The sequence below is a fragment of the Quercus robur genome, chromosome 9 (genome assembly GCF_932294415.1).
Source record: "Quercus robur chromosome 9, dhQueRobu3.1, whole genome shotgun sequence".
Lineage (NCBI taxonomy): Eukaryota > Viridiplantae > Streptophyta > Magnoliopsida > Fagales > Fagaceae > Quercus > Quercus robur.
In genome coordinates, this window is record NC_065542.1 from 12,847,238 (window position 1) to 12,862,683 (window position 15,446).

Sequence of the window (15,446 nt, forward strand, 5' to 3'; positions counted from 1 at the left end):
AAACAGCTTGTAACTCATTTTTTTCATCCCGAACTTGAGTTTTTTGTCTTGGACTTCAATATAGACCATTCTAAACCAATGAGACTTAGTTTTTCTCATGTTTTGTCATGGTTTGCCAACATTACAAACTCAAAACCTAACAAGCATCAATAGGGTAATATAATAAAAAAGTTAAATATAATAAAAAAATTATTCTCCACAAGGATTCATGATGCCATTGTAGCACGTACAACAGATTCTTTAAGAAATTACTTTTATACAAAGTTCAAAACAGCCACTGTTAAAAATATCTTCCAAGCATATCAAGAATCCTGATGTCAAAAGCATTAGGTTGCAAGGTGTGAGGCAATCGGCAACAATGTCCATATACATGGAGGACACCTAATACATCTTTCTGATTTTCACTTAAATGATTTTTTTTTTTCTTTTCCAATGTAGCAATAGGGGTTGAGTTGAACTAGAACTAGGAATTTCTTATAATTGATTTATTCGAATAAGCACAGTATATGAATGAAATGGAAGATCAATCATATAAAAAGCAAGTTAGTCTACAACTTCCAATGGTTAATCCAAATTATCAAGCAAATCCATCTTCATCATTCATTAGTTCAAACAAAATTTACCTAATTGAAGACAAGAGCAAGCTCTCTTAGAATCTCTACAATTGTCTTTATCATTTCAAAGTCGAACCAACTACATGAAGAAGTCTCAGCACATTATTTTCCATACAAAAGACCATACTAGGCCTATCCACGGGTCGGGTCGGTTCGGGTTTGGGCTTGAACCGAAATCGACCCGTTTGAATCGGGTGGATGAATCTTAGACCCGTATTCGACCGAATAGTCGGGTCGGATCCGGTGCTTCGGGTCACCGGATGGGCGGGTCGGAGTTGTCGGTTAGGCGAGTTGGGCCATTAATATGGGCCCAGTTTTTGAACTTTTATGAAATTTTTGTTGGTAAAATTTTATCAGCCCTTTTAGCCCAAATTAAGGAGTTGGCAGTTTTAAAAATTATTTGGGTGTCATAATTTTTGAACTTTCCATATAAAACAGATTGGGCCTCCGTTTTCCCTAATTTTTTTTAAAAAAATGGGGCTTTCAACTAAACTTAAATTAAGCAACTTCACTTCCAAATATATTGGGCCTTCAGAACAAAAACTTCCTGGAAAAATAACCTCACCAAAGGTCACAAAATAAGCCAATTTCTACCACCTGTTAAGCATTAAATATCCTGAACAAAATACCCCACAACAACACAAAAAAAACCTATTTTTACAACATCCGTTCAGCATCCACTCATGGACCACAAAAACTAAACTCATCAATATATATTGTAAAACCTAAACAAAGAGCACAACACAAGTAACACACAAAATCCAATTTTCACCACCTGTGACTTGTTAAACAGCCACATTGACTACCCAAAAATTACCACAATAATAACCTGGACAAAATAGCAAAACAATACACAAAACGTGTATTTCCATTCCAACAACCACACAACAAGTGATTAATTATAAGAAGGCAGTAAAATCAATGTTTCCACAAGGCAGTAAATCATAAGGCAGCAACCTTGCTGGCTATACAATGTTCCCAGCAATATAATTAATTACAAATTATAAAATACCACAGGTATTTCCAAAAAAAATAGCTTTTCCCAAACATTAAATGACAAATTCTCAAGCTTATAACTAATAGAAAAGAAAACCTATATGATTCCTAGGATTTCTTTCCTATAAGCATTAAGACTAGTATTGTTAGAAAAGCAATTTACAAAAAAGCTTCCAAAATGTTCCCAAAAGGTTCTGCCTCCTTTACAAAATAAGTGATTCCGCCTACAAAAGACAAAAAAATATTTAACAAATAATACATTACTACCAAATACAAGACCAAATATAAAGGGCAGCAAGCCAGCAAGCTTATAACAGTAAGAGGCCAAAGGCAGTAACATACCAAGTCAGTTATCAATCTTCAACACTAATTATGGGTCGTTTGCCTAAGCTAGAACCCAATTTGGAGCTGGTACTTGTTGATGCACTTGATGATGACTGTTGATTTAAAACTAGAAAAGAAAAGGAAATAAATACAACATATTAAATTTTGTTTGAACATAAGACATAGACTATAGGTTCTAGAATTTAAACATATTACCTAAATCATGAAATTCCTCCTCCAATGCCTCAACCTCATCCCTTGATTGGCGATGAGAAATTGGTACTGTGGCTTGAAGCCAATTTTGTGCACATACAAGGTTTTGAACCATGAGAGGAGAGAGAGAACTTCGAAATGGATCAACAATGCGGCCTCCGGTGCTGAATGCTGACTCAGATGCAACAGTCGAAACTGGTACAGCCAGCACATCCTTAGCCACTTTGGACAACATTGGGTACCTACTAGAATTGTCCTTCCACCACCCCAACACCTCAAAATTCACATCCCTTCTACCATCACAATTTTCAGCTAAATACTTGTCAACCTCATTACTACAACCTATAGATTGCTCAGCTTCTAAGAAAAGCTCATATCGAGAGTGAACCATCACATATGGATCACTTGCATCACCTACCATTGGTGTCCTCTCACCCCCACTTGGTTCTTGCACATTTGGGGAATTAACAGAACAAAAAAAAGTATACAACTTCATCAAAAGAGCTTTCACCTTATCAACCATCACATTCCCCACTTCATTCCCATAAATTTTAGAAAAAGAGAACTTCAAAAACCTCAATTTTTTTCGTGGATCAAGAACAACAGCCACATACAAAAGAGGATTAATTTTATCACCTTCCCCCTAGTACTTCTCAAATTTAGTTTGCATGTTTGTGGCTGTGTTTTTCAAGAGGGTGTTTTGGGATTTAACTAAATGAGAAATACTCTCCTGAATAACAAAGATCTCATCAAAAAAGGCATTTGAGGTCACATACAAAGAGCCAGAGAACTTCTTTGTTGCATTGTAAAAAAGTCTCAAGAAAGTCACAAATGCCCTACAATTTTGGAAATCACTCATACAAGGAGATCCCAAACCACCACTATCTTCCTTGCTCCTAAAATATGATGAATAACCATCATTTTCAAAGTCCATCCTAAGGAATACTTTCTCGAATTTTTCAGCAGTTTCTAACATAAGGTAAGTTGAGTTCCACCTAGTAGGTACATCTAGACAAAGAAGACTCTTGGACTCCATACCTAACCTCTCCATAAAATTCCTAAAGGTTTGATTTCTATTGGGCGAGGACTTCACATATCTCACAGCTTCACGCACCCTAGCAACAGATGCATCAATTTCTTTCAAACCCTCCCCAACAATGAGATTTAGGATATGGGCACAACACCTCATGTGCATTAACTCATTTCCTAAAACTGTCCCATTCCAATCTTTTGTTACCCTTTGTAAAAATTTAATTGTGGTTAAATTGGAACTAGCATTATCCACTGTCAAAGTGAATATGCCATCAATACCCCACTCATGCAAAGACATCTCAATCTTTCTACCTATAGTCTCCCCCTTATGATCTTCAACTTGACAAAAATTTAAAATTCTCTTATGCAACTTCCAAGCATCATCAATAAAGTGACATGTGAGACACATATAATTCAAATTTTGTAGAGAAGTCCATGTGTCCGTAGTAAAACACACCCTATAACCCTTCAAGGATTTCCTTAGCTTCTCTCTCTCACTATTATAAATTCCAATCACATCTCTAGCCACAGTTTGTCGAGATGGAATATCTTTTAGACAAAGCTTAGGTTGTAAGGTAGTTACATATTTCTTAAACCCATAACCCTCAACACACCTAAAAGGCAACTCATCAATTATTATCATTTCAGCTAGTGCTTTTCTAGAAGCCTCAACAGAAAAAGTTGTTGACACAAGTTTGAACCCTTCATCTCCATCATTTTTGGGTTCAAAAGCTAAGGTTTTCTGCCCTTTATCTTCTTTATTAGGGTTCTTAGGACAGATTGTCACATGAGCTAACAAATTACTAGTACCACAACTCTTACTATCAGCCAGATATGATTTTTTACAATAATTACATACAGCCATAGTGACACCCTCGTCTACCTTTACTTTTTCAAAATGATTCCAAGCTAAAGACTTTTTCCTACCACTACCAGTACCAGTCTTACTCACTACACTAGGTGGAACTAGGGGCAACTCACCATCAGTAGCTTCAGCTTGGGTTGCAGTAGCAGCCTCTTGGGTGGTAGTGGCAGTAGCACCATCCGCTTGGGTGGCAGTAGCACCATCCGCTTGTGTAGAAACAAAGGGAGCATTAGTGGAGGAATCCATGACCTAAAAAATCAAACATAGAAATTAGCAAACTAACAATTAATAATAATAATCAAACAAACCAAAAAGGAAAATCTTTGATGCTTGAATCCAGATAACAGCATTCTACATAAAACTCTAACAAAAAAAAGAACAAAATCCCAACTTTTAACACAAAACACAAAGGGAAACAAAAATCATACCTTAAAGAAACTAGGGGTGTTGGAGTTATGAATTTGAAGACTGAAAACCCCACTTGGACAACTTTCAATTCCTGAGTAAAATTAAAATAGGAACAGAATTAATTAAACAAATAAACAAAGAACAAAAAACTTGGGAGTTTATTTGATTTTTAACAGTATAAATTTTACTAAATAATAAAAGTTGAAACATTGAACACATCCACAACAGCTTAAGTTACATGCATCAACTCTACGTCTCTAACAAAAAAAGAACAAAATCCCAACTTTGAACACAAAAAACAAAGGGAAACAAAAATCATACCTTGAAAAACCGTGGGTGTTAATTTCAAGTTTGAAGACTGAAAACCCCACATGTACAACTTTCAATTCCTGAATAAAATTTAAATAGGAACAAAATTAATCAAACAACTGAAGTTACTGAACAAAGAACAAAGAACAAAAGTAAATGGTTAAGGTTTCAACTATTTCTAGTTAGGGTTTCAAATTATAAAACTTAGGGTTTATTTGATTTTAACAGTAGATTTTCATAACATATATAATCCATGAGAGACTGAAAAAAAGAGAGATGAGAAAAGGAGAACACATACCCTAGGTTCAACCCATATGATCGGTGGCAGGGAGAGGAGTGGCTGCTGGTGGTGGCGGTGGCGGCTAGGTGTGAAGAACTTGTAGTGAGAAGCTAGGGTTTGGACCTTGGAGTAGAGAGAGGCAAAGTGAGAGCTGAGAGTTTGAGAGTGTGGTCTGTTTATTGGTGAGAAGACCGAAGATGAAAGCTTTTAAAGAGTGAAGATTGAAGACTGATGAAGATTTGAGATTTCGTATGAAATTGGTGAAGGGACTGTAGAGATTAGAGAGTGAGAGACAGAGAGCATTTGTGTGAGACTAGAGGATTTGGTGAAGAGATTTCAGGTTTTGAGGATTTGAGATTGAGATTGAGAGAGAGAGAGAGAGAAAGAGAGAGATACAGAGAACGTTACTTTAAGAGTGAGAGATATGAGATTGCGATTAGAGAGAGAGAGAGAGAGTGAGGTCTAAGGCCGTGGATTTGGTGAGAGAGTGATTAGGTGAAGAATGAAGAGAGATTGAGGCCGTTGATGACATGTTGATCACTTGATCTTGATTCGGTGAAGACTGAACTTTGAAGAGTGAGAGAGAGAGTTGGGATATGAGATTAAGATTGAGATATCTAATCAAATATTTCATCTTTAATTGTGACCGTTAGATTTTGATATTAGTTTAATTTTAACCGTTGATTTTGATATCTCTGACTCTCTATGCTGTGCTAGGGGGCTGTACTACTGTAGAGTAGACTGAGTAGTATTATAACCGTTGATTTTAAACAGCTATTTCTTTAAAAAAAAAAAAATATATATATATATATATATATATATATATATATATATATATATATATATTTAAATGGTTGGATTTGAAATTGGGAAGTTGTGCCCAAAAATGGTTAATTAGCACGTTACCCACTAACCAGCTCATGACATGACTTATATCAGACTGAGTGGACTGTGGTGGAGAGTGATTTATTATTTTATTTTACCAAATATTCGGTCGGGTCGGGTTATTCGGATTTTTTATTGTGTAACCCGAAACCCGAACCGAATAATCGGTTCCTCTTAAAACAACAACCGTAACCGACCCGTATATGCACTCGGATTCACCCGTGGACCTTCGGGTCGGGCGGATATGGTCGGGCGAGTCAGATATCACGGGTCGCTGGACAGGCCTAGACCATACTACATCAATTTCTTGAATTTGATAATCATATACTATATATAATAGCAGAAGCCTTCTCTTACAATTAAGGTGGTTGCGACATGTAGGAAAAAAGACAACTTAAAATTCTGCCACATCTACAATTAATAGCAAAAGTCTTTTCTTGTAATAAAAGAGGTGCTGCCATGTAGGAAAAATGTCCATCTAAAATTCTGCCACATTAAAGTTAAAAAGTGATGAATTATGTTCTTTGGCAATGCTACACACCATTTAAAAGTCTCTCATTATAAATAACAAAAAAATAACCAATTAAAATTAAAGGATACACGGAAATGGAAATAGAGAGGTGATGAAAGAGAGAGAGAGGCGACAAGGAAACGGGGAAAGAAGCGGAGAAAGAAAGAGGCGTTGAAATAGAGGATGAGGGCTAGGACACGGAGAAAGAAACAGAGAAAGGCGATGAACTCTGCATCGATTCTACCACGTTTATGGTTTAATCCAACCAAAATCCCGATCATTACAACATTTGAAAGCCCGATTTACACATAAAACCCAAAACCTACCCTCTCCCGATAAACCTTTTCTCCTTCTTTGCCACTTCCTCCGTGTTGAAGCCGTTTTCTCTGCCTCTCTCAATTCTCAAAACCCCTAAACCATAGCCCATCGCCACTCTTTCACTCCTTCAGCATCCCACCACCATCATATACCGTTTAGAACAACTATCAAAAGATGTGCCTAAGATTCATTAAAAACAAGCAAAACCAGTCGTTCTACCATTTTTTTTTACTGTTTGGAAAAAAAAACTCTCATGCAGGGGAAGATAGAGAGAGGCCGAAAACCACTACCGATGAGTTTTTATCTTCAATTGAAGTTTGTTTATTAATTATGATTAGGTTTTGATATTTTGTTTGGATTGGTTTCGATTTTGGTATTCAAATTAAGTTTTTCTCTTCTCTTTTTAGTTTGACATTTTTTATCAGGCTTTGATATTTGTTTTGGTCTTTAGGTTATATTTGGTTCTCATTATGGTATTTGAGTTATAAGTGGTTCTGTTTTGATTATTTGGGTTAAATTTGTTCATGTTTATTTATCTACAGTTTCTAGGTTAAAACGTAGTTTTTTTTCGAATAGTTTCTAGACAAAGATATAAGTTTTACAAGTCAAGTGGGAATAAAAAAGTAAATTGGACCTTTTTCCTTATCTATGTCTTATAAAGAATAAGATGATGAATTCAAAGAATAGGTATGAGTCAGTTGAGTTCATTTTTCCCCCCAATTAATTACGCATGCTCTCTTTATTTCAATCAATTTGGTTCCTTACCTTTATATCTGCATCTCTATTCCTTTTACATTTCAAAATCAATTTCTCTATGCTTGAAATTTGCATATTTTTTTAACATTAATTCTTCTAGAATTAATATTTGTCATTGCTCATTCTCTACCCTATTGCCTCCCTTCTAATTGCCATATGCTCTATGCGTACTTTGCCCCCATCCTTGCTACTTTGATCGTTATTCCTACCCCCATCCCTTCTCTGCAGTAGTATATCTGGAAGGTAAGCACACTCTTTCCCACTTCAACCACTATTTTCAATTCCTGTAACTTCCCACTGGTGCTTTTCCTATTTGAATTTCTATATTTAAACTTTTCTCCTCCTGCTGAATTGTTTAGGGTTTTCCTTTGATTCCTATTGAAGGATAGATTGGTTTATTCTCTTTGTTTGGATGTTTTGTCTCAAATTATCGTATATTTATTTTGGTTTGGGTAACATTAGGGATTTTCGCTCTTGGGTAACTTTAGGGATTTTCACCTTTACTGCTTTCAAATCTGACACTTTACAATGTAGGATAATTTATAAATTTTTCTAAGTGAAATTATGGTTTGCTGGATTATTTTCTATGTTTTTGAATTAGGGATTTTTGCTCTTGATTTAAATAGTTAACTTTCACCTTTGCTGCTTTTAAATCTAATAGTTTATGGTCTCTGTATTTTGGTTTAGGTAACACTAGGGATTTTGATTCCTGATTTTAATAGTCATCTTTCACCTTTGTTGCTTTTAGATTTCACAGTTTACAATGTAAGGATAATTTATAATTTTTTTAGAGTGAAATTATGGTTTCTTGGATTATTTGCTGTGTTTTTTAAATAGAAATAAACTGTTAGTTTTTAGACCCCTTAAAAACACAATTAGATTAACCTAGGTAATTAGCCAAGTGATTACTTTGTCCAAATTACAAGTCTAGGTTATCACAATCAAACAATCATATCATGCATAGCAGCGGAAAGATAAATAACACAACGATATGATAACCCAGGAAAACCAAACTGGTAAAAAACCTAGGGAGGATTTAACCTATCTATCCTCAAGGTAAAAGGCAAATCCACTAGAAAGAATCTAAGTTCATACAATAAGACTTACAAGCCCCCACGCTCGACTTCTTATTGCTACCAACCAGTAGAACTTACTGACACAACCACATGCAAGCTCCGAATCCACGGACTCCTTCTTTCTTGGATTCACCACCAAATACAAGCACACCCGCTTGTGTTTTCTTTAAGCTTCAATGGCAGCAACCGAGTTGATCATCAAGGTGTAGATAAATCTTTTTCTTGAAAACCCTAAGTTTGTGTAAAGGAAAGCTCCTCTAGATCTCACAAGAGATTTACACAAACCGCAATATGAGCAACACTAAAACGTGGCTAGGGTTTGTCTTTTATACTTAGGACAAATTAGAAAACCCTAAAATGTTTTAAAACAACTAGGGCTGAGTTAGAAAATCTGTAGAAAAAAACATTCTGCCCGAGCTTCAATCGATCGAGCCAGGCCGAAATGCATAAAACTTTTCTACATTAGCTCAATTCCAACTTTACGAAAATGCACAACTTTGAGCAAGACTAAAACACTTCTAAACACATTGTTTTGATCATGGTTTGCCAACAATACATATTATAGTTCTAAATACATAAATACCTAAGTCTTTAGAACCTAACATAAACAAATAAATAACCAAGAATACTGTGTTATTGAATATTAAGGGATTATTTCTGAAATATGGCTGTATGGTTTACATTTTAATTCGTAGATTCAGATTTTGTTGAATTGTTGCACTACCTTTTATATGGAAACACACTTTCACATATTTACAATATCCATACCATTTACAATATTTTCTTTAGCTTCTTCTGTTGTCTCTCTATCATCTTTCTTTCCTGTATTGTGACAAAGGTTCTAATAGATGGCTTTAGCAAGCTTGGTTTAGAAGGAAAGCTTATACTTAATTTTTATAAGGTGAAGTTGTAACTAACTTATATCTTCTGCTTGAGGTACATGGTGCTTTGTAAGGAGCTAACTTACTAAAAGCAAGACATTGAATTTGTAAAGGAGTTTTTAAAGTAAAGTTCAAAACTTAGTTTTTAACTAAGATCCTTGCAAGATTTTTCTTTGAGACTGCTCTTGAAATTCCAATGTCTCTTTAGTTTCACAAGTTTACATAATTTATGGTAATTTTTGATGGATCAAACCCTTCTTTTGTAGTCTCTCTTTCATCTTTCTCTCCTGTAATTTGAAAAACCTTCTGACCCTATCATTTTGTTGAAATATAGGTTTGCCTAGTTCTTTGCCAATCACAAAACTTGGGTAATTTGCAAGAAGAGTTGCTGGAACAAATTGATAGGTAAGGACAACCTAATTTTCTCTTTGTCTATCTCATACTTTGTATTATGTTTTGTCCATTAGTGCATTTGTGTTTGAATTGGCTTTGATTTGCATATTTTAGCCAGCTTTCTCTTCAAAAAAAATAAATATTTGCATTCAATTGATTCTTATATTGTATTCAACTAACCTGTCAAACTGTTATGTTCTCTTTTAAAAATAATTGTCACCAACCATATTGGGTTTTTTGATTTGTTCTAACTGCATAAGCTGCTTGCGATTCTTTTTCATTAGTTTACAGCATTAAAAACTCCACAACAGAAGATTTATCTGTATGAGAACAAAAGAAGACAAATCAAATGAGTATTCAAAAAATAAAACAAATCAATTCTACTCTTCTTTCTTTTTCTTATTAAAGATACATAATTAGTCATAGAGCAAAAGATTTAATATAGTTCCTAGAGCTGTGTATCAGTGTATGTTTCTATGAAAACCTTTCATTTTATACATTGGAATTTGACATTGCTGTGTTGTTTTCATTTCGGTGTGAGTGTTGGCTTGTGGTGTGATGACAAAGTGAGAGGGAGTGTGAATCTGAGCTACCACAAGTAAAGTTTTTTCTTTTTTCTTTTTTTTCCCCCTTTCTTTCTTAGATTTGGGTATGAAATATGAATTAGTTTTGAGTAATTTGGTTGGATTGATTTTTATTTAGGTGTTTGGGTTACATTAGGTTTTGATTTTATTTTTTCGTCTCTCTAAATCTATCTTTCTCGATTTAATTTACAATAAGCCTATTAAATTATATGTGCTTTTGTTATGTTTTATAGATTACTACAATTAATATATATATATATATATATATATATATAAATAAATTTAAAAAAAAAAAAAAAAAAAAAAAAAAAAAAAGGGATTTCACTATAAAGAAACGGAATGCTTACTAGGTTTCCCATGACTTATTCTCCAACAGGTATAAGTATGTCCCAAATGGGTATTGTTGCGTTCTGCTGTTTGAGTGAAATAATTAATTATTGAATTTGTGTGTGTGTGTGTGTGTTTTTTTTTTTTTTTTTACATATTCTGGAGTATTTTCATAAAACTCAATTTATGGATATGTAAATTTAAATGCTACTCCCTCCGTCCCACTTTGTTTGTCCTCTATTCCATTTTGGGATGTCCCAAAATATTGTCCTGTTTCTAAAAATAAAAGTCATTAATTTACTAATGTTCCTATTATACCCCTATTTTATTAATAATTCAAATTTTTTATAAATTTATTTAAAGGTAATTTTGGAAACTTATATATTTTTAAAAGATAGACAAGACAATAAATGATGTTCCCTTAAAAAATTTGACTTTTCAAACAGAACAAACAAAGTGGGACGGTGGGAGTATTTAAGAAGAATAGAAAGTAGTTTGTTCCTCTTAATATTCCTCAAGTTTCTTTTTTTCTTTTTTGGTGCTTGATTAGTATTTTTTTTCCCTAAAACAGAATTAAATTCTTCTTTCATAAGAGACACCTAGAGAGTTGTTACTGATTTTTGTGGTTGGTTGGAGTACTTGGTAGACCCCATTTGAATTCCCCCCCCCCCCCCCCCCCCATATTTGATGCTTCTTTACACAACTTATTGTATGTCGTCGTTTTTGTTAATCCCCCCTATCCTGTATATAATCTGAAAAGAGCATAAAGTTCTTGATATAACAAGTTTAATGGTCCAGTAACATGGTGCTTACCTATCTTCTTGCCAATTTTTTTTTCTTTACCTCCTTGCTTAGTATCATTGAAATCTACTTCTTTCTTATGCTGATAATCTCTTCTATTTTCCTGTATTGCAGGGATAAGTAAATTAGGAACAATGGGCATTTTGTTCTTTGAAACTTATTTCTCTACATCTTGCCATCCTATATCTATGGTAAGCTTTTTTGTAGCAGGCATTATTCTTTTGATGGGCAATTTCTACTTGAGCATAATTTGGTTTTAATGTTAATTTGAGAAATTTATAATTTGCAAATTCTATTAAATAGCTTACTTGCTGCAAGTATTTTGATCTTTGTTAATTTCTATGTTTTGTGTCATACTATTTTCAATCTTAATGCAATTTTCAATCTTAGGTTGTTTAAGTTAGACTAATAGAATCACAAAAATGCAAGAGTTAGGGAGAAATAAAAGAAGTAGCTGCTTTGTTTTTGGAAGGGATTGTGTTATTTTTTAGTTTGTTTTGGGTTAGATTTTTGGGCTTTTAGGTATAAGAGCTACTTATGGGACAATCAATAATGGTATTTGTGTGGTGTTGATGGGTATGATGAGGCCTGAAATGAAGATGAAGTGCATTGTCCCAGTTGTTATGGCTAGAATGCTTGGTTATGCACATTTTGATCGGTATGCCAATTGATATTATTGGTATGCATATTTCTCTCTTATTAATTCATTTGCTTAGTTACATCTTGATTCAATTTGCATAGGTAGTTTACATTTGTTCTAGAGTTCACTTTTGGCGTTGACTCCATTAATTCTAAGCTCTAACTCTGTCCATTGCGTTTGGATCTAGCATGCAGTTGACAATTTGAAGTTGTTTTACTTAGATGAGCTTGGCTCATTGGTGTGGTAAGTTTGAGATATTAACATGAGAAACCAACAGAGCAATTTTCATTGGAAATTGAAGAGTGAAAAAACAAATTGTTTTCAAAGTATGTGCTGTGAGTTAAGGCTATGTTTTATCTCTATAAACACAAAACTTATTATTAAAAAAAAAATTCACCCCAACATAAAAGGGCTTTAGTTTGTGGTTAATTTGCTTTAGGTTGGTGCCTGTGTGTTTCCAACGACATATGATGCTCACTATGTGCTTGATATTTTGTTTCTAGATGGACACCATTGTAACATATGATATATATATATATATATATATTTTTTTTTTTTTTAATTCTATAAAAGATAATTGGTGTTGATTTTAAATGGAGTGATATTGTATTTTATAGATAGCATTCCTACAAGTAGGACAAATGAGGGGCTGTACAACATGCCCTTGACGAATTTTGAATTTTAATCTATTGTTAGATAGCTGGGGTCATTTTTAAACTTTGTAAATTTTTTTGTCTTGACCAATTAATTATTTCTAAGTAACATGGTAATCTAAATGAATGTGTGGGAAACCACTAATGAAATGAAAAAAAAAAAAAAATACATGTGGTTGACCGTAACTAATATGTTGAGGATCCATAGTTGATGCCAAAATTTTAGGACTTAGGCTTGGTTGTTGTTGTTAAGTGAATATAATACCTTAAGGTGAATATGGGATTTGTACTGATTTCAGAAAATGAATGTCTCTTTGTACAAGATATTCTTTGACTATATTATGTATGAGTACGTGAATATCTTACTATTATTCCTGCATAAAGATGCATATATACGTGCAACCATGACTGTGCCTACAAAGGTATAGTTGCTTTAAAATTGGCAGAACTAAATTTGTACTCAAAATGTTTGAAGTAAAAAATAGGTAAAGTTTGTTCAACAGTTCAGTTTAACATTAGCTTTGCAGAGTGCATATTTTTCTACAATTACTGTGGAGATTGCATGAACCTGGATCTTCCACGTAAGTGGACCTTACATCATGTGGGTCCCTTGTAATTAATGGTCCATGTCAGGTAGCAAAACTTATTGCAGCTGATAATGTCTCTGTTCTGCAAAATTTGATGGTATGACTCAAGTACTTTGGTGGAATATTGCTTAGACATAGCCTGAACTAGACCTAAAACACAATGACAGAAAAGATTGTCTTTGGTTTTATTTTACAAAATAGTGAGCCTGGCAGATTAACCCATTTTCCAAATATTTGGAGGTTGAGAAAGTAATTATCTCAGTTAAGGGATGTTATTCTCCACGTCTTTCTTATGTCTTTTGAAAAGGTAGTTATATAGAGTGGCTTAGGTGTATCTTTTGTTCTTTTAGGTGGTTGATGAACTAGGATGATGTTCCATTTCATTTCTTATCATTCTAATGATTTTTTCTGTCCTTAATTTTATTAATTTCTTTCTTCTCTTTATTGGAATGGTCACTGAAGTTAGGATCTGATGTTTTATCAGGTTGGATGCTTCTTTGCAGAACTATCAGATATTGATATGGAGAACCTAAAGGCAAATGTCTTTCATTTATTAGAAATTGATATTTTTAACATTTATTAGATATCTGAGATGTTAAGGATTGGAATCCTATTTTAATTTTAATTTAATTTGATTGATATTTTACGTTTACTAATGTAATGTTTCCTATGAAGGATAGGAATTCCTAAGATTGAAATCCTAATGTACAATTAAAGAGAAAGAAGCAAAGAATTGTTTAAATCTTCATACGCAAAGATATAGTCTGGAAGGCACAGAGAGACAGGCGGCATACCCATTACCGCATAATCGGTACAGTTATTGTTTTTGTTATTGTCTTCTTTTTCTTTTTCATTTTCAAATCTGGGGATTGAATATGATTTAGGTTTGAATTTATTGGTTGGATTGGTTTAGATTCAGATTTAGTTATTTGAGTTAGATTTGGTTTTGACTAGTCGTTTTTGAAATTCATTGGGATTAGTATTTTTTTTTTTTTTTGAAAATTGAGACTGCTAAATTTTTTATATTGAAAGCACTGATCAGCTTTGCAATGCCTAAGATAGTATATATATAGCCTATTTTGTCTTAATTATGTAACGTATATCACACAAATAAAGGTGGATGTTCTTCTAGGAAAAAAAGGTTATAGTATTGCATTTCGTTTGCCTTTTTTTTGAGACATTGTTTGCCTATTTTAAAAGGCACAAGCTCTTATAGTATATTACTATTTGTTGAAACATGCTGCTTATATTATAGTTGTCTTTCTCTAATGTTTACGTAGGATAGACCAAGGTTATACAATGGTTAATTGCAAAACGGAATTTATTGCTTCATATAATAGAAATTGGGTTATTTATTTGTGCAGAAACAAAGGACGAGCTGTTCCTTCTAGAGCTTATCAGGCATGTGTATATTTATCAATTTTTTCTAAGATTGGTGGATGAATGATATTTGCCTAGATGTATTTTTCCAAATTATTTTGATACTTGGCTATTGTGGATTAAGTCCAAATAGTGCAACTGGTAGAGCAAAGGCCAGGCATTATAAAAAATTGCTTGGGTTTAAAAGGGGCTGGTGCTTATGGTTATCCCCTAGCATTGAACTTTGTCATAAATTGAGGGGGAAAAATCAATAATCTAGAATGTTAAAGTTAGTTTTGAGTTAGATGATTTTGATTATTCCAAAATGTGATTTATTATGTCACAGCAATGCAAGCAATGCCTTTAGACAAGCTGTCATTTCTCAATGTTGATGAGCTTGAGCTTTTACAAGAGTATGTTGATCTTGATATTCATATTGAAGCTAATAAGGACAATGTAATCGTTACTATCATGTAAGCTTCTTGAGGATCAATAACTATATTCTCTCAAAACCTTCAGAAAAACCTTGAACCAAATCTGCATTAGTTATAACTTATAAGATTTCAATTATCATTTTTTCTAAATCATGTGTTGATGCCAGGTTGGTCATTTTCAAAACAAGAGTGTGTCTTTT

General features: G+C 33.6%; 1 long non-coding RNA gene across 2 annotated transcripts; it reads left to right on the forward strand.

Annotated features, from left to right (window-relative positions):
* Nucleotides 1-6,529: 6,529 nt before the first annotated feature.
* LOC126700329 (uncharacterized) lies at nucleotides 6,530-14,855 on the forward strand. 2 transcript variants are annotated; one of them, XR_007647116.1, is made up of 5 exons: nucleotides 6,530-9,700; nucleotides 9,803-9,873; nucleotides 11,688-11,764; nucleotides 13,938-14,264; nucleotides 14,818-14,855. It is a non-coding gene; the product is annotated as an uncharacterized LOC126700329 (long non-coding RNA). The 2 variants fall into 2 exon arrangements; XR_007647115.1 differs by having other exon boundaries at nucleotides 6,530-9,873.
* Nucleotides 14,856-15,446: the final 591 nt, after the last annotated feature.